Source organism: Enhydra lutris, unplaced genomic scaffold (genome assembly GCF_002288905.1).
Source record: "Enhydra lutris kenyoni isolate GAN:26980312 unplaced genomic scaffold, ASM228890v2 scaffoldscaffold11, whole genome shotgun sequence".
In the NCBI taxonomy this organism is placed as follows: Eukaryota; Metazoa; Chordata; class Mammalia; order Carnivora; family Mustelidae; genus Enhydra; species Enhydra lutris.
This window is the reverse complement of record NW_019154095.1, coordinates 13,232,711-13,256,968: the sequence shown is the minus strand read 5'-3', so window position 1 is coordinate 13,256,968 and position 24,258 is coordinate 13,232,711. Positions and strand designations below refer to the sequence as shown.

Sequence of the window (24,258 nt, the reverse complement as noted above, 5' to 3'; positions counted from 1 at the left end):
CACTTATGTATGTCTCTGATTTCTCCTCTCTCCTTGATCTCCTTTCCCTTCCAAATAAATGGAAGTTTTTATTTCCGAGGAGGCTATTCTACCAAAATCAGAGCTAAACAAAGAAGGACAGCACAGAAAATTAAGAGCAAATAAGCATAAGCACGTTGTTTCTAGGAAAATGAGATTTTTTTTAATCCCGTAATATTTTTAAAGAAGTGTTTTTGGCAAAGAGTAAGTAAGATATCATAATCAAACTCAGCAATTTAAATAAGTTGACTCTTCGGGCATGCAGCGGCGCCAAATACATTAACTGATCCCAAAACAAAGAGGTATACACTTGAACCACGAGTCTATGCCATCTAGAAACCCAACTGTCTCCTCTCTGACAAACTCCACAATTAGCATGCGGTGACTCTTTTGGTAGACCAAGGATTATAAACATCTGATTATAAACATTTCTGCTTCAGAAATTTCTTGTGTGATGTATAGCTTGCTGATAAACCAAAATAACCCATAGGATTCAAGTATAATTGAAAAAAATCCCTTCATGATTTATTTTGCATCTTTATTAAAAAAAAAAATCAACTTTGATCAGACACCCTACAAGAGCTTCCATTTATTTAATAGTGAGACAGACAGTTTTGGATAAAATGAAATATGACAGGATGCTAATCATTTCATAATCATTTTAAAAAATTATTGTATGTATCTATGAACCCAAATCACTTAAGAAGTGTAACCTTGTTTTGCTTGTCCTCAGCTGGTCTGCTCCCCTACTTCAATTTTCAGGCCCTGACAGCTAAAACATCACGGTAAGCAGTTACGGCCTCCCCTGTGAATGCCTTGTCCAGATGTCATGCTTATTTCTTCCACGAGGCAAAACATAAAGATAAAAACTCGAATAGCATATGAAATGAAAAATAACTGGCTGAAAGGTTTAATCACAATTTTTACTGCTTTTTGTCATATTATTTGTTTTGCTTTTGCATATAGGCTGTTTTCTGAGGCCTTGCTCTATTAATATTGCTGTTTTTGCTATAAGACTTAGAGTCTTAAAATATGAGGGCTGGAAAAGCAAATACCCCACTTATTTCCATGTGTATTCTGGAGTGAACGCTGCACTACGCCTAATATTATCAGTAACATGCCTCACTTTTTCTTATCTTTCCAGGAAATTTAGTTTATTTAAATATTACAGGAATGTATATAAAATCGGTTAGCATTCGCATAAAATAATTCTTTTAATCCGTCCCTCAAAATGGAATGAAAAATGCCAATTCTTTGTTAAGAATATCAAACCGTAACCCCTGCCTCTGTCTTATCTCTCCACGTGTTAAGAACAAGGGACCTTCAGATGCATTGAAAAACAAGAAAAGATGCAAAGAGTATAAATAAATGTTGTATCTAGGAAGGGCTTGAACAAAACGATCAATAATGAGCATATACATTTTAAGTGCCCATGTTCTTATTTTCAGGAATTCTGAGTCAGAGCTTTAAAAAAGAGCAGCCTATACATTTTTAGGTTGAGTCTATACGAGAGAATCCCCCGTTCGAATGGAAAGTCTTAGAAAACGCAAGGCAGCGGTCAGTAACACGTAAGCTTTGGGGTTGGATTCCCAGAACATTTCCTTAATTTGGATCTTGCTGGAATGTACGACTTCGCTTCTAGCTCACGGGCATTGGGGAACAAAACTGCCTTTCTGTCTGTTCACAGAGAGGACCACAGCGAGACATGACCAGCCCGGCTTTGAAAGCTGTTTCGAATGCTGACCTTCTTGCTTTGGCCAATGTCTGCCTCTTGTCAGTTCAGGGCTGCAACACAAATGCTTCTATCTTTCCAGTTAAAATGAAAAACAAAAACAAAACCCCAAGTCCCAGAAAAACAGAATCTGTTTAGGGATTTAAATGAGGGTGAAACCACCGGAGTGAATGTTGACGATTTCAGGGTAGCTGGGGTAGCTGCTGTGGGGGTGGGTCTACAAATGTTCTAATTTTGCCACGAGGAAGCCTCAGACCTTCTCCACCTCAGCCGTGGAAGGCTGATTCTAAGAAAAGAAAGCATTTCGCAGCAACCACTGAAGATTCACAGTATTAGCAGAAAACCTCTAAGAAGGGATGACATTTTTTTTTTTTTTCTCAACTCTGCCAGCTGTCAAAGGCGGAGGGGGTAGGACATACATGGAGGACACGTGCAATGCTGACTCTAACACTTTTAACTCCTCTGGTGGGGGAAATCCATAGGTTCACCCAAGCTTGGGATGGCCTGGGAAGCCGGGGGCACAGGAAGGCTCCCAGCCCCCCAAAACGTCTCCCCACACATCCCACTAATTATCGAGGCATTTGGGTTAACAAGCTCCTCTTTTAAAATACAAATGCCCCCGGGGGGGTTAGGCCTCATTCATACCTCAGTGCGAATTAGTTTAATTAGATAATCAGATCTAATTAATTGAGGGCTCAGGGAAAGAGAGTTTTGATTGAGGTGGGCCAAAGGGAGGAAAAATTTGGAAGGGACTCAGGTGAGGGCCTTTGAAGAACGCGGGAGTGGGTTACAGGATGTCGGGGTCCAGAACGGGAAGGGAGCAGGTGTCATGGGCAAACTTTGTCTGCTGTTCTCATTGGTCCAGAGTCTTGGGGATATAAACTTGGGAGAAGACCTCTATCACCACCGTTCTCGCCCTTTGGTTAAAGGCGTCAGGATTCACTGGAAGGTGGCAAGCCTCATCTTTGTCCAGTTGGAACACCCTGGGCCTGGCCAACGTCCATAACTCAAGAAAGGAAGAAAGAGAGGGAGGAAGAGAGATGTGTCTTCCATTGTCCTCACTGTCCGCGAGTCACCCACCGTGATCTCCAGGTGTCCCGGAGTGGAAGCAAGCCAAACCCCCAGCATCTGCAGCCAGGCGTACTCTGAAAATGGGCTGCTCTACGCTGCTGCCTCCGTTTACCAAATCGGACTTGTCTGGAGGTTGCTGCCCAATCCCCCAGGACGATCCCTTGCCCCCCACCCCCCAAGACACCCATGGGGCAGTATAACTTTCGTATCCTGATGGTGCAATTCCCTGGCTCTGAGCGCCTAAGAAAATGACGTAGGTATTAGGGAGTCCCCACCCCACTGCGTCCCTGCGCTCCTCCCAGCTGGGGGGTACCTCGGGGCACTCCCCCAGGCCCACATGGACCCCAGCGCGCTCCCTGTGTGCGTGACACTAGAGCCACACGGGTTGTCTGTTCATCTATTCTCAAGTCCGTTGCCAGTTCTTCGAGGGCAGGGAGCAAATCACCTGTGCATTACGTCCTCCGACCCTATAACGCATAGCAAGTGCTCAGTGCCTATTTTCAGGGAGAAAGAGAGAAAAGATCAAAGCAGGAAGCATTTGCCCAGAGGACCAAGCAGATCTGTGATCTCAAAGGAACTGTGACAAAAACATGTCTGTTTGAATCGGTGGCTGATACAGACACAGTCCTTTTCTAACAATATGAAAAGTAGCCACAGAACATGAACATTTTGGTCACAGCGGAAAAAATCTAACACAAAATATTTCAGGGAAACATCTCCGCTCTTTGGCTGGATCCTAGCAGATGAAAATCAAACTCTGGGGGATACACAATTTTATTGTCAAGAGGTGCACTTCTTCTCGTTTTTTTAAAGGGGAATTTTACATAGAAAATATCCCCTATGTGTCTGTCAGGATAGGACACTATGGCCAGAAGGCTCCCACAGTGCCACACCAAATGACCACCTTTCGCAAACGGCTCTATGCTTTTGTTTTTCTAGAAGCTTCGCTGCAGGTATCAATATGGTCACCTTCTAAGACCTTACATTCTTACCAAACATCTTTATAGCTGCATATTTTTTTTTTATCGGAAGAAATGTAAAGGTGCCAATTGTTCCTTAGCTTTGTAGGTTGTCCTATAAACAACAGAAGGTACTCATATGTCAAAAACAGCTTTTTCATGGGCTGGAAAAGGAAGATGAGCAGAAAAAAATGTCTTGGGGAAAACATTTTTATGGGTCCTTACCTGAGATGTCCAAGTTTTAGTAAGATTGCTAAGAAAATCACTCTAGGTGAGAATAATACAAATGTGTCATGGAATGTAATTTGAGCTCTGGTTGTGTTTGGGAGTAGAGAGCACCCGGAGAGAACATTCCCTGTGAACATGACCTCTCTGGGCTGCGTCTGACTGGGTGGCATCTTGGTCCTCAGTCTCTCGAGGAGTGTCTTGGTCCCCGGGCTTTGCTCCTCAGTCTCTCGAGGAGTGTCTGTGTTCACACATCCCATGCTCAGAGAAGACAGCAGGATGAGGAAAGGATGTCTATTCTGAAGTCAGACTGATCTCACTTTCACTCATGGTTCTGACAACAAATTAGCTGTGTGACCTAAGGCAGGTTATACAACCTCTCTGAGATCACTTCCTCAACTGTAAAATAGGGGTGATAACATCACTAAGCCTTGCTGTCTGCTGTGATGAATTAAATGAGGGAACAGGTGCAAGCGTCCCACACTGGGTCTGGCACATGGCAGATACTCTCACTGCTCAAGCCCATGTTCACTTTGTTCTTGTCTCTTATTTTCCCAGGGTCTCCTGGCATTTAGTCTCTGTGCTGTTCTAACTGTTCTTGTACAAAGACTGTGTATCCCAATGTGACCAGGTTCTCTCACGCTTTCTTTCCTGGTCTGCTGCTTGAAGACCTTCTTTGAGGAGGTTCCGGAAAATAACCTAGAGCCAAGGACAGATGGTGTTGAGGGACGTGCATGCTTGTGTTCACCTGCATACGGGAACGTTCCCCAGTCAACGCAACCATGGAGTCCACTTTCTAGGACTCTCTTACGGGTCAGAGAGTCTGTGAAAAAAGACTAGTCATTCAAAGACTTTTTTTGGACTTAAAACTAGAAAAAAAAAACTTATAGTTTTAGTTTGGTTTGATGACCATCTAACTTCTAGCAGTAGTTCTGGGAATTCTAAAGACAAGCTAGTGGCTGAGTGAGTTGTCCCAAGGACATGGAAAATGCAGTCATTTTCCCAAAATTTCAGGGCTCCTATGCTAAGCTCTGGCGCTAGATCCAGGTTTCTGGAGCTGCCCTGAAAAGGAGCTATAGGGGAGGAAAGAGGTAATGCTACAGCTGATGATTCATTAGCTTCCTTTCCTCCCTTCCTTCCTTCCGTTAACAAGCACTCCCTGCACACCTACCACGTACCACATCCTGTGGCTGGATCTGGGGATACATACATGACATTGTCCCTCTGGTTTAGATCCCAGTCAATTCAAGGAAATAAATGGGTAACTGATCAGTTAAAGTACAGAGTGACCGGCTGCTGTGAGGAAAGGCATCGCCCTCCAGTTTAGGAAATCTCAGAAACAAGCGTCTGTGAGCCGGTCAGAATTGCCGAGATGAGGTTCTGGGTGAACAGTTCAAGGAAGAATGTATCTCCGCTCTCAGGAGACCATGCCACGAGAAGGTCTAGGACGTGTCTCCTGAAGAGACACCCACCACAGAAAGACTATCCACTGCCAGTTGTTGTTAGCAAGAGAAACATCAAAAGCCATCCAAGAGCACTAGAATTTCACCCATTTCAGGAAAAGTCAGAGGAGAGAGCAGAAATTTCTAATACCAGCAAATTGGTATTCGAAAGCCTGACTCCGTGGACACGCCCCTTCCCAATTCCACAATTCTGCCCAGACTGCAGGCATCATCTGTCTTACCCACCCAAACCTTCCCAGCCTCCGCCACCAGTTCTTTCCATCGACTGCCATGTGGTCTTTCCCAGCTCCTTTGGCTTAAAATGTCAGTTTCCTCATTCACCTCCAAGCTCTTACATCCTGTAACTCATGCTGACCTATAGCCACACATTGCCTTAAGATGTAGACGATAACTTCTTAAGAGTAAGAACCTGGACTTCTACTGTCCCTGTGTACCTCACTGCGCCAGGCACAGAGTAGAGCCTAGATAGATGAGTGTGGAAATAAATGGCTGAACATTCATGTCTTTGCAAAAAACACACATGTACACACACATAACAAAAAATTAAATAGGAAACATAATTATATTTATGATACAAAGGTTAATTCGTTGTATTGAATTCCAGCATGAACAGACATACCCACCAAACTCCTCAAGAATCTACAAATAAGTACTGACTTAGGTATAATGAATTTTCCACTAGTTAACAATTAAATACGAGCTATGCTTGGCCCAAAGCTTCTATTTAAGCTATAGGGAAGAGCTATAACAACATCCCAAGAGCTGGGAACTGGGAACCTGAGACTCAGCCTGAACATTGATGGGGAAGATGGCAGGGTACAATATTTCTCTAGAAACCCCCAATTAGAAAATATATGCATTGTGCCAACCATCGATGAACAAAGGACCTGAGATTTAAGATGAGAAAAATATTTATCATTTTCCAAGTATCTCTTTCATGAAAAACAAGTTATAATATTAAAATCCACAATAAAAAAAATAAAAAAGAAGATTAAAAATTTTAAAAAATTAAAAAAATGAATTCTTCAAAGTCATTTAATTAAAAGACTGGGAGTCTTCTTTGGATCAGGTAGGTCTATAATCCACTCTAACTCTCACACTGCCGAAATCAGAGCACAGGGACACAGAACACTCGCCTTTCTACAGAAAACTATTTATTGCCCCTGATCATATTTTCTGTCTGATATAAAAATGGTCATGACTATTGGATTGAGTGGAGTCAAAGGAGATTCTTTTGTGGGGTTGGGTAGAAGATTTGTTCCACAACAACCAAATGCTGGCCTTATTTTTTCAAAACTAAATTTAGGAATTGGAACCTAATATATATATATATATATATATATATATATATATATATATATATATATATATATACACATATATATATATTTATATCTATTTATAAATGAAGACCCCATGGTGAAGCCAGAGAACAAGGAGGTAATTACTACTGACAGTGAAATGAATGAAAACAGTGATCAAGATTACTTTGTAAGGGAACGTTTGATCTGTTCTTGTCCCATGAAACACTATCATTTTGAAGCTCTTCTATTCACCCTAATAAAAGGATTGTATGGAGAGAAGGATACATAGTTTAAAATAGTCTTTGCACCAAAAAAAAGGAAAAAAAAACCATGCTAATTCTAAATTTAGAAGAGAATCTGGAACACAGGAACATGATATGCTTTATTGAAATGCTTATTCTGACATTATTGGTGGAGATAGGAGATTCGGGACTAAACCAAGTGATTTTGGGGGGGCAATATAAGTATTTTAGACATTTATTCTGTAAGTAAAATGACTTTTGACATTGTAAGTCAATCTTTATAAAATGTATTAAGATAGAAAAAAACCCCGACATTTTATAATATGCAGTAAATATTATTAAAATGTCTTTCTTCAAGTCTTGACATTTAAAAGTAATTCTGATCTTAAATTTTAATTCTATACATAAGCACCGACCGTGCTTTAGATATGTCATGGAAATTTTAAAATGCCATCAATATTACGATTTTTTGAAAGCGAAATCTAAATATTTTTCAGTTTGGAAAGAAAAATCCCAAATGAACTTTAAAGGCACTTCTAAAAATAATACCACTTAAGCCCATAAAGTTAAAATCCATAGTAGACTTCAAGATAATCTAAACTTAATATGGTAACTAGTTTTAAGTAAAGGCTCCCTTCATAAATGCCAGATAAGTGAATAGAATAAAATTGTTTACAAAAGCATACCGTTTTCCATCTGAAATGACTAAAACTATAAAAGACTACATGATTATTATGTTACAAACTTCATTTTTAAAAAATTGCACTTAGTAACTATGAGAAGAATACTTTCTTTTAGGCTGAAAATCGTATTCAACCTGCTACTAATAAGAAAAGATCATTTCCATAAAATGTGAGACCCCCTTGGAGTTCAGAGGTTCTGCTATGTTTCATGGGAGACTCACTCCCCAGACAATTACCTGCTGAAACAGCAAATCGTCTCCCTAGAGTGTCTTTGTTCCTTTACTCTGCATTTCCAAAAATCTATGCTAAATATTAACTTGTGCCTCTTTGACCCAGATTCCCAAAAAAGGTATCAAACAGGGGAAAAGATTCTTCATGGGGTCCACGCCACCCAAATTCCCCAAGATGGTTTTAAGAAACGATTCCTTTGATGGTTAATAGAATCAGACATTTGGACTAAAATAGTCCTGTCTCTCTCCTCTTTTGTCGCCACCACTGCTAACAATTATAAGCTTTCAGTGCTCTGAATAATTCACAATCTCATCTGTTCTACTCAGTGTAAAGACAATGTTGAGAGGACAAGGTCACTTTTTTTCCCCTTCCCGACTTCTGACTTTTCCAACCCGACACCAGTCTGATTGCATGATCTACCTAGTGTTTGACATGCTTCCCCTGATAGTTTCTTAACAGCCGTTAGTCTATTTAGCTTAGGGTATGAAAAATAATAAGCGTGCAATGGAGTGTCAGATTCCTTCCACAGTCATAAACACAGGCTCGGCGTTTTCCCATTCATTTTACCTCGATGTACTTAAAACACCCCGGCTTATCCTTTGGTGGTACCATCAACCAATACCAATCCACAAATATTATAAAATACCAGGCTGCCTGGACATTCATGGTGTTTTACTTCTCACGTGCAATGTTTCCAAAAATCAAAATGATAACAAGCTGTTTATGGGAGATTAACACCTGTGACTATGCGCCTCTGGGTCATCTGGAAAATCTTGCAAACTTGGAATCAGGCAACCTATAATCTTGGAGTCGAAAGGAAAAGTGGCAATCTGGCCATGTTCAACTTTCATTCATTCATTTCCACCTGAAAGTGACACCAGTCCGTGGACCGAGGCAAGTTTTTGTAACCCTGAAATACAGCTCTAACCGTTTAAGTGGTTCAATTTTTTTTTTTTTTAACTAATTAAACTCTCTCATGCCTTATAAATTCAGACTCGGTAAAGGGGAAATATTTTTAAAGTTCTTAAACAGCCATACAATAAACACTTGACGCAGAAACATGACCTTGCAAAGTAATGCCCATAACTCCCTCCAAGAACGAAGTACGTACGACAAAGAGTCAGAAGACCAGCATTCAGGGACATCTCTGGGTTAATATTTCTTACACTGCTTAAAAACAATTCCCCTGTCTTCTTTTTTATTGTAAAAGATCTCAAACATATTCAAAAAAAGAAAAAACAAAAACGGACAATGAACCGCCATATACCCACCACCTACATTCAAAAATTACTTTCCTATTCCTTTCTTTTCACTTAAGTAATTCACAGCAAATCTCAGAGAACCTTTATTTCCCACATACACCTCTGTATTAAAGCATTCATTTGTTTTTCTTCATTCCTGTTAATTATGGAGAAGGCAAATTGGCTGATGCGATTTCTTATTCCAAATTACTCAGGAGTTCGTGGGGTGAGTGTTACTACTCCCCTCTTAGGGGCGAGCCAGAAATGTTTACAGATGCATCTTGATCCTGGAGAGTCTACTGAGAATTAAGAATGAACTACTACGTCTAAATTAATCCAAAGAACTGAGTACAGATAGTACAACCTTCACTATTTTAATGTCAACCGACCAGAGACTATGCAGAATGAGCAGCACGGGTCATTTATAACAATGTAACCATGACAGATAATTGCAACAAAGCAAGGCACACATCCTATGGAAACAAAGCTCCCCTCTGTTTTAACCACCATTGTAAACTCTAAAGAAAGTGCAGATCAAATAGATGCGCTTTATTATATAATTTGCATTTTTTGACAAGAAGGGATCTGTAAAATTAGGATACAATTAAAAATAAACTTTTAAAAGAAGACAAAGGAAAAGATTTGCTGTTGCTATTTAATTCTTTTTTTTTTTTTTTTAAGATTTTATTTATTTGACAGGGAGAGAGAGCAAGCATGAGCAGGGGGAAGGGCAGAGGCAGAGGGAGAAGCAGGCTCCCCTCTGAGCAGAGAGCCTGATGTGAGGCTGTGCCCCAGGACCCTGGGATCATGACCTGAGCGGAAGGCAGATGCTTAGCCGACTGAGCCACCCAGGCGCTCCACTATCTAATTCTTTAAAAAGTAATAAATAAATTCTAACCTATCAAAATAGGAAACCCACAGCTTACTCGATTATCCAAGTACTAGGCGGTATTTTCATTGTTATAAATTGTCAGTAGATTGACAAAGTGGAAGCAATTCTATTTTATTCTTTGTTTAAAATAATAGTTCAGGAAATATATTACTGATGTAAGCAGATGCCAGGAGATATTTGACTATGAATTTTTATTCAGTTTCTTTTATACTTTTATGACAAAAATTTCAGGTCCCAGACAAAGAAAAGAACATCGGTGCTCCACACCTACTTTTCACTTCCTGATGACAGATAAGTACTCTGGATTGTCATATTTACATGTTATTAACACACTGAAACTACTCTTGAAAAAAAAATGCAAACCTCGGGATAGAAGGATAATGAAAAACTTTATCTTTGCTTTTTAACACAGCACACGAAGACAAAGAACATACTCATACAATGGAGAAACCAGGGAACTCAGTATAAAAATATAACTGACAATTCTCCTTGAAATAACTTAGCAGTGACCTTGAAGATGCCTGTCCCTCCAAAATGGCTTAGGAATGGACATGCCCATGGAAGCAGACTGTACTGTGAGACCTATGGACTTCTCAACCTCAAGCCTACCGGTATCTGAATTATAAAGCATTTTATTGCTGTAAAGCCATACTTTTCTTGTTGATTTCTGAAAAGCTGGCAATAATAAAAACTTGGTTGTTGGACAATGATTAACACACTCCTGATAAGAATTAAATTTTAGGGGCGCCTGGGTGGCTCAGTGGGTTAAGCCGCTGCCTTCAGCTCGGGTCGTGGTCTCAGGGTCCTGGGATCGAGCCCCGCATCGAGCCCCGCATCGAGCCCCGCATCGGGCTCTCTGCTCAGCAGGGAGCCTGCTTCCTCCTCTCTCTCTGCCTGCTTCTCTGCCTACTTGTGATCTCTCTCTGTCAAATAAATAAATAAAAATCTTAAAAAAAAAGAATTAAATTTTAAAACAACAATGTGTTATTATAACATCTAAGAAACTTGGCACATCAGAGTTATAATTAAATGTGTTAGTTTCTTTGTCTGCGTAGGAAGATATTCAAGGTGAATGGAGAATCCAGTAGTATTGTTTTCTTTTCAATGTTGGGTTGTCTTCAGTTTAATATTAGAAAAAGTTTATAATGACCAAAAGGTCATATTTTTTGTTTATGTCCAATCTATGGGAATATTTTCAAATATATCTGTTATTAAGATGATAATTACATAGCCAATGGTAAGAAAATTCATGTTACTATAGTATTAAATATCTCCCAACTGCAGGAAACTCTACCAATCTGTCCCAGTTAATCATCAGAGACAGAGTGACCAGATGTGCCAGATTGCCTGGGATGGTCCCTGTTAAAGAAAAAAATGACAGTTGTATAACTCAAAGACCTGGAAGAGACTAGAAGTTAATCTCCTACCCAATGAGTTTTTTACTTTATTAAAAAGGAACAGGACAGGGAGCCTGGGTGGCTCAGTGGGTTAAAGCCTCTGGCTTCGGCTTGGGCCATGATTCCAGGGTCGGGGCTCAACGAGGAGCCTGCTTCCTCCTCTTTCTCTCTCTGCCTGCCTCTCTGCCTACTTGTGATCTGTATCTGTCAAATAAATAAATAAAATATTTAAATAAATAAATAAATAAATAAAAATTAAAAAGGAACAGGAGGAGTATATGGGAGAAATTACCCAAGACAGATGAGGGGCTGACAATCACCAGAGAATGTTGCCTGTCACTCCTATCTTCCAGAACCATCTCAGTTTAGATGGAGAAGATTGACCTGGCCTACTGGCTGACAAACTCTGCTCTTTGGGACTCCTTGGAGGATTTCCTGGAAATGTCTTAAAGGCTGCTGAGCAAAGAGGTGAGCTCTTCACTCCCATTTAAGAAAGACCCTCCACTCTTCCCTCTCTCTCTCTCTGTCCTTCCACTCTTCTCAGTTTTGCACCAAGTTTTCAAAGATTCTGTGGCTAAAAGAGATTGAAAATCTCCCTTTTTAGACATGACCCCCAGAGAAATCAAGTTACAAGACGGTTCGACCCGCTCGCTTCGTGGCCACAGCTGAAGCCAGCAAGAGGTGTCTGGATGGTGCTTATTTTTCCAAACCCTGCTGACTCGCAGTGCGATGTGGCTACCGGAATAAGGCTTCTGATGCGCAACATGAAAGGGAGCAGAAAAGTTTATTTTTATGCAGTGAGTCAGGTTCATACTTGGTAAGAATAGATTTTCCATAAAAATAGAAATTATCTATTCTAAAACTGAAGAGAAACTCCATTCTGTGCAAAAGAGGCAGCCTCAGTGTTCTTGTCTGCTTTTTTCGAGAATATAAAACCTTGGGGACCATGACTTCTGGGGACAAGACGGACCGACTAGAAGCAGTGTGCCCCCTCCCCCCAAGACTAAACCCGCAGAGAGGCTTTATAAAATAAAAATTTTACATTAAGTCAAGTGTGTGTGTGTGTGTGTGTGTGTGTGTGTGTGTATGCACATACGGACGCTGCATTTGTTCTCTGCATGAATCTGGGTGGTAAAAGGACCAGCCTATCTCCGAGAAGGTGACTGGAAGAAATTTCTGCCCACAGGCCCGTGGTTTGCGTGCAGGAGTGCTCCATATGACAGGCAGAGAAAGAATCTTCTAGAAAGAGAGAAATCTGAAATCTCTGCAATTTGCATGTGTTGAGGCTACATTTTACAGCCTTGTCAACCCTGGACTGAGATATTAAATAAAAATGGATATGAAAGCCTGAAGGCCCAGCAGGGCCAAAATGTGAAAGCATTCCCCAGGGACACCGCGGGCTGCCCAGAGCATCTGGGGTTCTGGCTGAAGACGAGTCTTCTCAAGCATGTGGGCAAAAAGACTGCTAGGAGCAGCCACGATGGGCAGAGAGCACTCTCCAAGAAGGACAGAAAAAGGAAAGAAAAGCATCCAAAAGAGAATAAAAAAAAAGAAAAAAGAACAAAAGGAAACAGGGACTACGTAAGTGGCTCATAAACATTACATACATCCATATTTTCTGCTCTCATTTTCTTTTCTATATTTAATAATTATGTAAACACGAGTATCTGTCTTGATAGATGGCTGGCTTTGTGAATTTAGCAAGGCTTCCAAGATGGCTTATCCATTTATCTCATCTCACGGCACAAAATCCCACATCGCACGTGGGAAAACAGGCATTGCCTTCAAAATCTCCTATCCAGGTAATGAATTTCATTACGCTTCTAAGGTATGAAGAGTACCGATCCCCATTTTATCCTAAGGATGATACTAATAATAATTCCAAGCAACCACATCATAAGCAGTAACTCTATTTATATGCACACACCTATATATGTATAATCTGTCACATTCAACAGGAATATTTTTGAAGCCCAACCAGGAAAAAAAAAAAAAAAAAAGAAACAAATATGTGATCTGCGCAAAGCGTTAGAGCAAATAAGGAAACTGTAGATCATTAAAGACAAGGCAGTAATTTTAGTAACTGATGTGGGTTTTCTTAGCCCAGCTAAGCATCTTTAAACGGTTGGTTTGTGCAGTGCCGTGTGGAGGCTTCCTTATTCTTTGGTCTCGTAGCAGATCTCGCCCAGGCCCCTGTGCCCCAACTGCTCTGCTCTGGTCCCCTCCTCCCTGTGTTTGTCCCCTGGGGGTTCGTTCATAGCCTCCCCTCTGCGGCACTTACGGACCGTGCTGTTGGTTTTAGCACAAAACACAGAGCGTGCCGGGCATGACACAGGGGTTTGTCTGAAATCTCTTTTTATCCCCCAAACCCACACTAGCACCACGCGGCACACAGTTGGTGCTCAACCAATTTCCATCTCTATTGACGACACGCCAGCTCCACTGTACGAGCCTGTTGCATTAAATTAATCAAATCATGAAATGTCACAGAGGGACGGGGCTTATTCCAGCTCCTTCATTTTGCACCTGGGGGGCTTCTGGCCCCGGGAGGGGTCAGACGATAATCCAGCCAGGGGCAGAGTTGGGTCCAGGACACTTGGCTCCCAGGCGCGTCTCCTGTCCCTTACACAGCCCCCCTTTCATCATCGGAATAACAAAAGCAAACATTGATTGGGGCTCACGGTGGCCCATGCACCCAAGAGATCGTGATTAATGTCATCCCCATTTCACCAGCGAGGAGACAGAAAATCAGAGAGGCTACGTGACACAGGCCTCCCAGATGCTCTGAGCTTCTTACCCGTAGCTCTGGTCGTTCCTTCCTCCTCACTTCTGGAGGAAAAATGTAAATGGCAGAAGAGGAAGGAAGAAGGAAGAGACAAGTCTGAGGCCGGACGAAGGAGAACCACAGAAACAGGGAAGGCAGCAGAGGGAGTCCCCCAGCTCCCTGCACGTTCTCTCCCTAAGTAGCACACGTAATGTAAGTAATTTTGCACGACGTTTAAATAGGGGGGCTTCTTCTAAATACTTCCTCGGGGGCCTGGAATTTGAAATTGCCTGTGGAGCAGCATCTATTGCCAGAGCTAGGCCGCTTGGTAAAAGAAGGAAAAAGGCAGCGATGTTACTGGCTAGGAGAGCAGTTTTGCCTTCAGTAGTTGGATCTGTTGGGGAACTGGGACTCTAGCCTCCTTTGTCCCCCCTTCATAAGGCAGCACCGTGTGGCTCTGATAACTCATCTGTCCCCAGGAGATGTCTAGGCAAATGACTCAGCCAACAGGGTCTGCTCGATTATGAGCGAAGAGTAGCTATAAAAATAAACAATGATAACAGCACTCTTTTTTTCTGAACAGGAAGCCTATTATCTTGTCTACCTTTGAGCAGCTCGCAGCCCAAAAGGTAATGCACAATTTTGTTTTTTAACAGTTGTCATATTAAAGAGTGCTTGGAAGTACCTGATTTCCCTGTAACAGATGGAAAAGGGAACAATAAAATTTTTTTTTTAAAAAACAACAAACCGCCCTCCCCTCCCCCCTCCCCCCAGCCCCTCTACCTCCATGAACATACTTGCCTAACATACGGTTTCTCTGAAATGAGATATTTTCACCCCAGGAAAATCTGTGGATTTGGTTAACATTGCTATCTAATCTTGCTCTGAATATTCAACATAAATTAATCCCACCAAACTCCATCTTATTCTGACCACATTGCAGATTTTTAAAATTTATTATTGCCTCTTTTATTCTTTCTCTTTAAACACTCCCCAGTTGTGGGACCTGACCTCCCAGTAAAGCTATGTTTTTAAAATTTCTGTTTTATTTTCAAGTCAGGACATTTTGTCCCAACATAGACCTGAGAGGCCACTGCCAAGTAGGTCCTTTATAAATGCTTCTTGCTCTTTCTATACTGTTCTTCTTAATAATAATAAATGAAATTAACCCAGCTCTGTTTAACAAGGTGGTGCTGTCACCAACACAGAATTCAGTTCCTTTCATTTTATTTAAGACACTGCATGCATAGCAGAGAGGTATCGAAACTTGCCAAGTGGAAAGGTCTGTACCTACACACAGACTATACTAAATATGTCACTTTGAAAGATAATAAGCGCAAGATAAACAACGGAAAATCAGATAACCTAAGAAAACTCAGCTGACAATTTTCATTGAAACATTCTTTTCTCTAGGCAAATAACAAAGCTAAATGCTGTACATTATTTAAAAAATTGGACAGCAGCACTTAAAAATATGGCAATGATTAATTTCCTTGCAGTGGGAAAATACCTCTGACGATTTTATTGAGAATTTGTTTATACTATTTACTGATTCTTGGCATTTAAACAAATGATCCACTATGCAATTTTTTTTTTCCCAGATAGGGTAGCATTCTAGTGAAAGGACTGCTGAAACCTTATGCTCTTTTCAACACATTATCACAAATGTTTATATCAGAGAGAGCTAAGGGGCAAACATCCTAAACAGAGTTCTACCCTTTGAAATGCTAAAACATGATGTCATATATGGTTACCTGATAACTACTTCAGCTTACTTGAATTCCATTCTTTCCACTTGATAAAAGGTCAATAAGGAACATCTGGGTTTGACCATAAAGGGCAAAATACCCTTAGGCCCCATGCTTAAATGGGAAATGATGTGTCTGCCTAGTGATGCTGGCCCTTCCATGCCAGGAAAACAACAAAGGTCAGCCGTTCACTTAGGCTCTGTCGGCTAGCCGGTGCCTCCATCAGCAAGGTCCTCTCCCTAAATCCTTGGATACCTGGGAATTTCTTCTTATTCTGGACTCAGTACATATTCACATTCTCAAAGAGGCTTTGCTTGATCAGCCAATTTAAGTAGCTTCTTTATTACTCCAACACATAACATTTTTTTAAAGGATATATTTATTTATTTGAGAGAGAGCGAGAGCATGAGCAGAGGGAGCAGAGGGGGAGGGAGGGAGAATCTCAGCAGACTTTGCACTGATCCGAGAGCCTTACGCAGGACTCGATCTCATGACCATGAGATCATGACCTGGGCTGAAACCAAGAGTCAGAGACTCAACTGACCGCGCCACCCAGGTGTCCCACATAACAGCTTTTTAAAATTGCCCTTAATAGACATATCTCCAAAGAAGACATACAGATGGCCAACAGACATATGAAAAGATGCTCAACCTTATTAACCATCAGGAAAATGTAAATCAAAACCACAGTAGGATATCACCTTACGCCAGTCAGAATGGCTAAAATAAGAAAGACAACAAATAGCAAGTGTTGGTGAGGATGTGGAGAAAAAGGAAGCCTTGTGCATGGCTGGAGGGAATGTTAAGTTGGTGCAGCCACTGGGGAAAATAGTATGGAAATTCTTCAAAAAATTAGAAATACAATTACCATATGATCCAGTAACTCCACATCTGCGTATCTACCTGAAGGAAATAAAAACATTAATTCAAAAAGATATGCGTACCTCTTTTTTTTTGCAGCATTATTTACAGTAGCCAAGGTATGGAAGCAAAGCAAGTGTCCATCAATATATGAATGGATAATGAAGACGTGGTATGTATACAAAATGGAGTCTTACTCAGACGTGAGAAAGAATGAGATCTTGCGGGGCGCCTGGGTGGCTCAGTGGGTTAAGCCGCTGCCTTCAGCTCAGGTCATGATCTCAGGGTCCTGGGATCGAGCCCCGAATCGGGCTCTCTGCTCAGCAGGGAGCCTGCTTCCTCCTCTCTCTCTGCCTGCCTCTCTGCCTGCTTATGGTCTCTCTCTGTCAAATAAATAAATAAAATCTTAAAAAAAAAAAAAAAGAATGAGATCTTGCTATTCAGGACAACATGAATGGTCCTGGATGGTATTATACTAAGGGAAATAAGTTAGACAAAGATAGGCACCATACGATTTCACTTATGTGTGGAATCCAAAACAAAACAAATGAATAAACAAAAACCAAAACAGACTCATAAATGCAGAGAATGAACTGGGAGTTGCCACAGGGAATGGGCTGGGGGGAAATGGGCAAAAAAGGTGAAAGAGATTGAGGGGTGCAGACTTCTAGTTATAAAATAAGTTAAGTCATGAGAATGTAATATACAGCATAGGGAATATAGTCAATGATATTGTAGTAACTTTGTATGGTGACAGATGGTAACTATACTTATTATGGTGAACATTTCACATTATGTATAATTGTTGAATCACTATGTTGTATACTTCAAACTAATGCAATATTATATGACAACTACACCTCCATTAAAAATAAAAACAAAAATAAAATGGCTCTTACTACCTTCTGAAATTATCTTGTTGTCTCGTCTGTTTACTTCCTTACTACCTCAGCAAAACACACATGCCATGAGAATGCCCTAACCTTATTTCCATTTTATTCCCAGGGCCTAGGACACTGCTTGCCACAATACAGATGTACAGTCAAAATCTGTGAATGAATGCATATGTCATTTGAAATAGTCAAGTAGTATTTCCACAGATCTTGGGATGGGAGGAGATTACAGTATGGCAGGTGCTGGGAATATGATGTAATCTCTGACCTTGAAGAGTTTCCAGCCTGTCCGAGAGATACCTAATTCACACCCAGTATCATGACCCACTCCTGCCCCTTTTCTGTCTTCCCTGCTCAGCAGGGAGAATGTCCAAGAATGGTCCTCCAACCAGGTTCTGGGCAGATGGCACACAGCAGGGAACCCTTCACCGTTACATAAGACAACAATGAAAACCGACCAATGAACAATCAATAAGGTAAAATAAAGTAAAAGAAATCAACGATCAAATCAACAAAAAAAAACCTGAACAAACCAATAAGGGACCACTTGAGTTAAACTCTGAAATAGTCCTTTAACCTCAGGATATCCCACCTATTATGTGTATTTTAAAACTAATAATTATTGTGCGGGTGCGTGGGTGGCTCAGCCGCTTAAGCGTTTGACTCTTGGTTTCGGCTCAGGTCAGGATCTCAGGGTTCTGGGATCGAGCCCCGTGGCCCGCTCCATGCTCAGGGGGGAGTCTGCTTGAGGATTTTCTCTCTCTCCTTCTGCCCCCCCCCACTCAGTATCTCTCTCTCTCTCTTTCTCTCAAATAAAAAAAAAAAAATAAATCCTAAAAAACCAACCAAACAAAACAAATCCTAATCACTATCCTGCAAGTTTCAGAACCCAAGGACAATGTCAAAAATTTTTGCTTTTCCTTCCATAGGATTTCTATGTACCAAAGCTCATGTACATGTCAAAACAGGGGTCCTATGCACGGGGGCTGCCATTAAGCAAGCCTGCTTTAGGAGGTGGCCTAGGAGGTAGGCAAGGGGAGCAGCATCCCCCTCCTAACTTCCCTACTTTCCCTCCCAAAACAGGGCCTCTGTCTACTCTGCTTTCGAATAATCTTCCCTGAAGGCGGCGAATCTGTCCAGATCTCGTTCTTGCTTGCTGTGTCAAGGAGTACGTCCCTTCTTAGCTCGTAGGGATCAGTATATACAAAGATCTCTATGCTCAGGATTGGCTCCTTTCTCCTTTCTGGGGAAACGCTCTTCGTCCTTGCCTCTGGTTTCTTTCCTTATGACACTAAACAGAAATAAGAAGATTACAATTTAAAACCCAGACTAGCTTGTAGGAATTACCACCAACTCATACCCTTGTCTTAGTTCAGCTTTTCCAGAAGCTCCTTCGAGGGCTGACAGTATCATGCCAGCATTCCCCACGTCTTTCCTTCCAGATTGTTCTTCTCAGTAATTCCGGCCTCTAGCGAGACGGCCCCCCATACCCTTCTTCTGCATTCTTATTGACTCTTGCTCAAGCACGTCTGTCTTTGCAGGAAAGAACACCTGTTCGCATGCCCCAGAAGATGCTCTTCTCATTTAAAGCCTTAACAGCCGGAACATCCTTCCCAGAAAGATAACTATTTTTTACGCTTTAATCTTTAGACGACAAAGCTCCTTAATTAAATTTAAACCAAAATATTTTTGTAAAGCTCAAATTCCAAACTGGCATTCCTTCACAATTCTCAATTTGCACAGTCCCTTTGTCCGTGGAAAACAAGGTATTCACTGTTTGAAATTGCCTGGTGCTGAATGTGGCCTCCTCCTCGAGTCTGAATGGGGGAAGTCAGACTCCGGGAGGGCTTTTGTCCCAAGTTTTCTTTAATTGTTTTGCACCTGCTGTCTACCAGAATGTACACATTTTCTCCTCCTCGCAATCAGCATGTACTATTGAAATGTGGTACGATCAATACTGCCTTCCCAGAAGATGTTAGAGAGAATAAAGATATCGAGTTTAAGGGAAACAAAGCCGGGACTTGTACCCATATCCTGTTATTGATGCTCTCCCCGGAGTAAAAAACAGCATGTTCTGGTCACAGTTCTTGGGGCTCCTCGCCCTGCCTGAATTATCTACCTTTCAAAAATCAGCCAGGTAGGGCTTCCCGTGGGAACGGCCATGAACCCTGGAGCCAAACATGGGGGCTCAGCCCCATCCCCGCACCCCCAGGGCTACCCTGTTTATGAGCTTCGATATCACAGGCGGAAGCCTGCACCTTCTCAGCCCCAACTTCTTCAGCTGCGAGAGAGGAGAACGATCACGCTTGTCTCTCTCGGAGATGCTACAGGGTCAAGCGAGAGAGCTCAGTGCCCAGCACTTGGACTCTGCTCAGCAAGTGTTAGTTACTCTGTTATTATGTCTGGAAGATGTTTCTGTCCCAACCCCCGCCCCCGAGGATACTGCGCCACCCATTCTCCCCCATCCCCATCCTGGTTAATGCCACCTTCATTCCCCCAACCCGGATCACGACCCTCCTCAACCCTCCAAGTCACCATCAACCGTCCAAGTCACCATGAATCCCCTTTTACGCACTGCAATCAGATCTGTGTGGGACCCTCCCGGGTCTTATGAGGGGGTGGCTGCTGCCTCTGACCTTTGTTCCTGCTCTGTTCCCCTAGCTCACGCACTGCGCTCCTCTCCAAGTCAGGAATGATCCTGGCCCAGCTGGCTTCTCCGCCTTCACTGCACGGGCATGCCCAAGCTGATGTTTCTGACCCCCATATCCGAAGGCCCCCGACCTCTCCCCTCTTGCTCCCCTTCCCAGCCCTCTGTCTCGCTCCCAGGGCTCATCACCAGCTGAAGCCACTACATCACGTGTGCTCTTGTATACTGTTTTCCCCAACCCGGACTATAAACTCTATCAGGACAGGTGCCCTTCTGTCTCGTTAACTGTCAGAGCCCCCAGGAGTTCAAGAAATACTCCCTGGGTAAATGCACATTTACGTTTATGTGACGAAGAGCAACCATTAAAGCAGTTAGAATGTGTTGTCCTTAAAGACTACACACAGAGCTTAAATGGCTCGCCCGTGCCAGAGAACACTGCCTCGGATGGACAGGAGTTCTGAGCATTTACGTATTGGTTATAGTTCTGTTTTGGCCTTGGCTCTCCAAGGGCCCAGCTATGGCTTTCCGCGTGCTGGCCTCTAGCAGATTTGCCCTGGTCTCATTTTATTTGCTTCTTTCCCTGGTGAGTCTGGTGCAAGTCTCTTATCTCTATGTCTGAGTCGGGGTAAGTGACTGAGCGACACATATTGGCCATACGTTAATGGTTTACAGTAATATGGGGCGGGGGCTATTTGTAGACTCCTGGGCCATCTCCTCTACTCATTTCCTGACATTAATGTCCTGCAGATAAATGAGTTGTTATTATGGGAAGAAGCGTGAATGAAATATCTTCGTCTAGCCAACCTTTGCCAAAATAAGTCTACTCCATACATAACAAGCCTACACATTGACAGGGTAGATAGGGAAACGGGCAGACCCATATTTTGGCTATGTTCCTCATACAAGAATTCATCTCATACTTTTATATCTTTGCTGATGGGACTTTCTGAAAACAGGCGCCCTCTAATCAGCTTCTACTGGCCTAGTGGTCACAGAGACTCAGCCAGGGCAGAGCTGTACCCTACACTCACACACCCTTAGTGAATTTACCTGGTAAATCCCCAGGGCACCTGTTCCTACAGGAAAAAAAAAATTAAAAATAAAAAAATCATCTCAGAGCAGAGATTAGACTTTTAGACCCTCCTGAGCGATAATCCTCACTCTGACATTCACTTTCTTTGTGGGATTTGGCAAATCAGGTTTTTTTTTCCCCCTCTATAATACAGGGATAATAATGCTTTAGTCAAATGGATGCTGTGAGAACTAATTACTATTGTACAATTTACTGGAGATGGGAAGTCCTGTGAAAATATTGCCACTGCTTATGGGATTGAGGTCCAAAGACACGGCATCACACACAGCAAAGAAATCAAGACATCTCAAAATCCCTACTGTTTCCCTCTCTCACAGTGCCCTCCTTCTTAATGCAGGTGAAAAGCAGGCAACACAGTTTCAAGGACATGTCCCCTTCTTCTGTGACAGGAATTGAAATGCCCCCACGGACCTACCCGTATGTGCCGTGTTGGGCCTCCTCCGAGGCTCTTTTGCAAGCATTCCAAGGGGCCAAAAGGAAAGCTTTTGTTTCCTATGCAATTCTTTTGACCCTGAACCAGGGTCCTTTCGAATCAACAGAGCCTTCAAGACAGTCTTCAAGAGCAAGTTTTAAGGGAAGGTCTTTTCAATAGCACTTACGAAGGGGGTGGTCAGACTCTGGACTCTCAAGAAAGAAGAGTAGTCTTGTGTGAGGTGATAACGAATGGGTTAAAAAGACTGAGCCCCATTTTAAGGGAACGCAATTTTGTACAGCGAACACTAGGAGCCGGCGAGATGCGAGTTGTCTTTGCATGAGGAATTTCTACCTCCAGCACTACAGTTTTAAAACAGTCAGAGATAAGAGGATGCAGGCCTTGGAGGAATTAAGGAAGGGAGAAGCTCGATCCTTTTCTCTCAAACTAAAATAACGCAATAGAATGAAAAACACTACCTATGATTCACGTTTATGTTCCTTTTTTTTTTTTTTTTTTTTTAACAGAGTTATGTCAATCAAGTCAGGATCCATGACGTAGGTCCTATGCAGGGATAATACCATTCTCAGAGAGGTTTCATGGTAGTGCCATTGAGATTGCGATGCCGAAATGGCCTTCAAGAATAGGAAGCGTTAAGAGTATTCTTGATTATAGAGTCTGTCTTTAGAGGGTTCAGATCATAAGTAGAATAGACTTTAACCCATAGACTCTATATGAGCATTTCCTGAAAGTGAGGGTCTGGGGTGTGAGGTGTGGGCTTCTGTGTATGTCCTTCTACCCTGGTTCCCTGTGTTATCTGTTTACTCATTCATTCATTCATTCACAGAAACTTTTTTTTTTTTTCAAAGATTTATTTATTTGACAGAGAGAAAGATCACAAGTAGGCAGAGAGGCAGGCAGAGAGAGAGGGGGAAGCAGGCTCCCTGCTGGGCAGACAGCCTGATTCGCGGCTCGATCCCAGGACCCTGAGATCATGACCTGAGCCGAAGGCAGAGGCTTAACCCACTGAGCCACCCAGGCGCCCCCATTCACGGAAACTTTTGAGGATTGTTTGAAAGTGCTTTTCCTGAGCGAAAGGGTAGAGATTAGATACACTTTGAGAGTCCCTTCAATTTCATTTTTTTAAACAAAGATTTTATTTATTTATTTGTCAGAAAGGAGGAGAGAGAGCACAAGCCAGGAGAGCAGCAGGTGGAGGGAGAAGCAGGCTCCCCACTGAGCAAGGAGCCCGATGTGGGACTCAATCCCAGAACCCTGAGATCGTGACCTGAGCAGAAGGCAGACACCTAACCAACTGAGCCACCTACAAGTCCCTTCAATTTCAATTTGTAAGGCTCAGTTCCCCAGTTTTTAACCTCAGATGGGGAGGAAGAGAAAGCCAAATGGAAGACCACAGAGGAGGTCTGTCTGATTTTGTATTCACAAAGGGCTGGCGGCTGCAAGAGGAGGGTCTCGTTCTCTGGCACCTGTGCTGGTCTCCACTTGGGGAACCTCTACATCACCCCCTGTCCTAGACCTTCAATCCACTCAAGATAACTGGGAGAGTCACAGCCATGCACCATACTTCCATTTTCCCTTTGTCGACTGTCTTTGTATCTTCACATTTCTACTTTGTGGAAATGAATCATTTTCCTTTAACATCTCCCTCCTCTCTTCTTTGCTTCCCTTAGGGTGCCTGAACCCTCTTGGGGACTGAGCAGTCTGGGCTGTGGCATGACTTGTCCGTCAGTACTGATTCTTTACTCACAGATAGATGGCTGCAGATCAACACAGACACCAGCATATATCCCCAAGCACATGAAAGTAACAATCACCTCTCAGACCTGTCAAAAATGAGCATTACCAAACTCTGTCCATTTCACGATCTCTGCATTAACATTCTGAGTTCTTTGAATTAAAAAAAATAAAGGATAATAAAGTTTGAATATATTCACCATCTCTGTAGAGTAAGCAAATAGCTTTTGACATTTTAATAAAATTGCCTAATTAAACCCTTTAAATTTCATTTAGTTGTGTCATTTAGTTATTACAAATGCCATGTAGGCATGAGATTATCAGGTATGGCACTTAATTGCTGTAAAAAAATGTAGTTCCTCATTATTTATCTTCACTTGTATCAATCACTTGGAAGCAGAGTGTTCATGCCTACCCCCCTTTTCTTTTCTTACAAAAGATGCATTGATTCCAGAATAATATGTGGTTGGGCTTGTGATTTTGACAATTTTTATTCAGAAAAGTGACTAGAACAACTTGGGGATCCTCGAAATCAATTATGGGAGTTCTCAAAGGAGCCTCTTCTCCGGCCTCGGTGGAAGGCTGGTGACAACCCACTGTGATCAGGAAGACTGTGTCATTTGTGAT

At 42.2% G+C, this 24,258-nt stretch overlaps 1 protein-coding gene across 1 annotated transcript in view; it reads right to left on the bottom strand.

Moving 5' to 3' along the window:
* The window catches only part of LOC111144452 (teneurin transmembrane protein 3), a 494,164-nt gene extending 470,380 nt beyond the window's left edge, over positions 1 to 23,784 (bottom strand). The window contains exon 1 of the mRNA XM_022498770.1: positions 23,645 to 23,784. The gene's annotated coding sequence lies outside the window, so the exon portion shown is untranslated. The remainder of the gene's footprint in view (positions 1 to 23,644) is intronic.
* Positions 23,785 to 24,258: the final 474 nt, after the last annotated feature.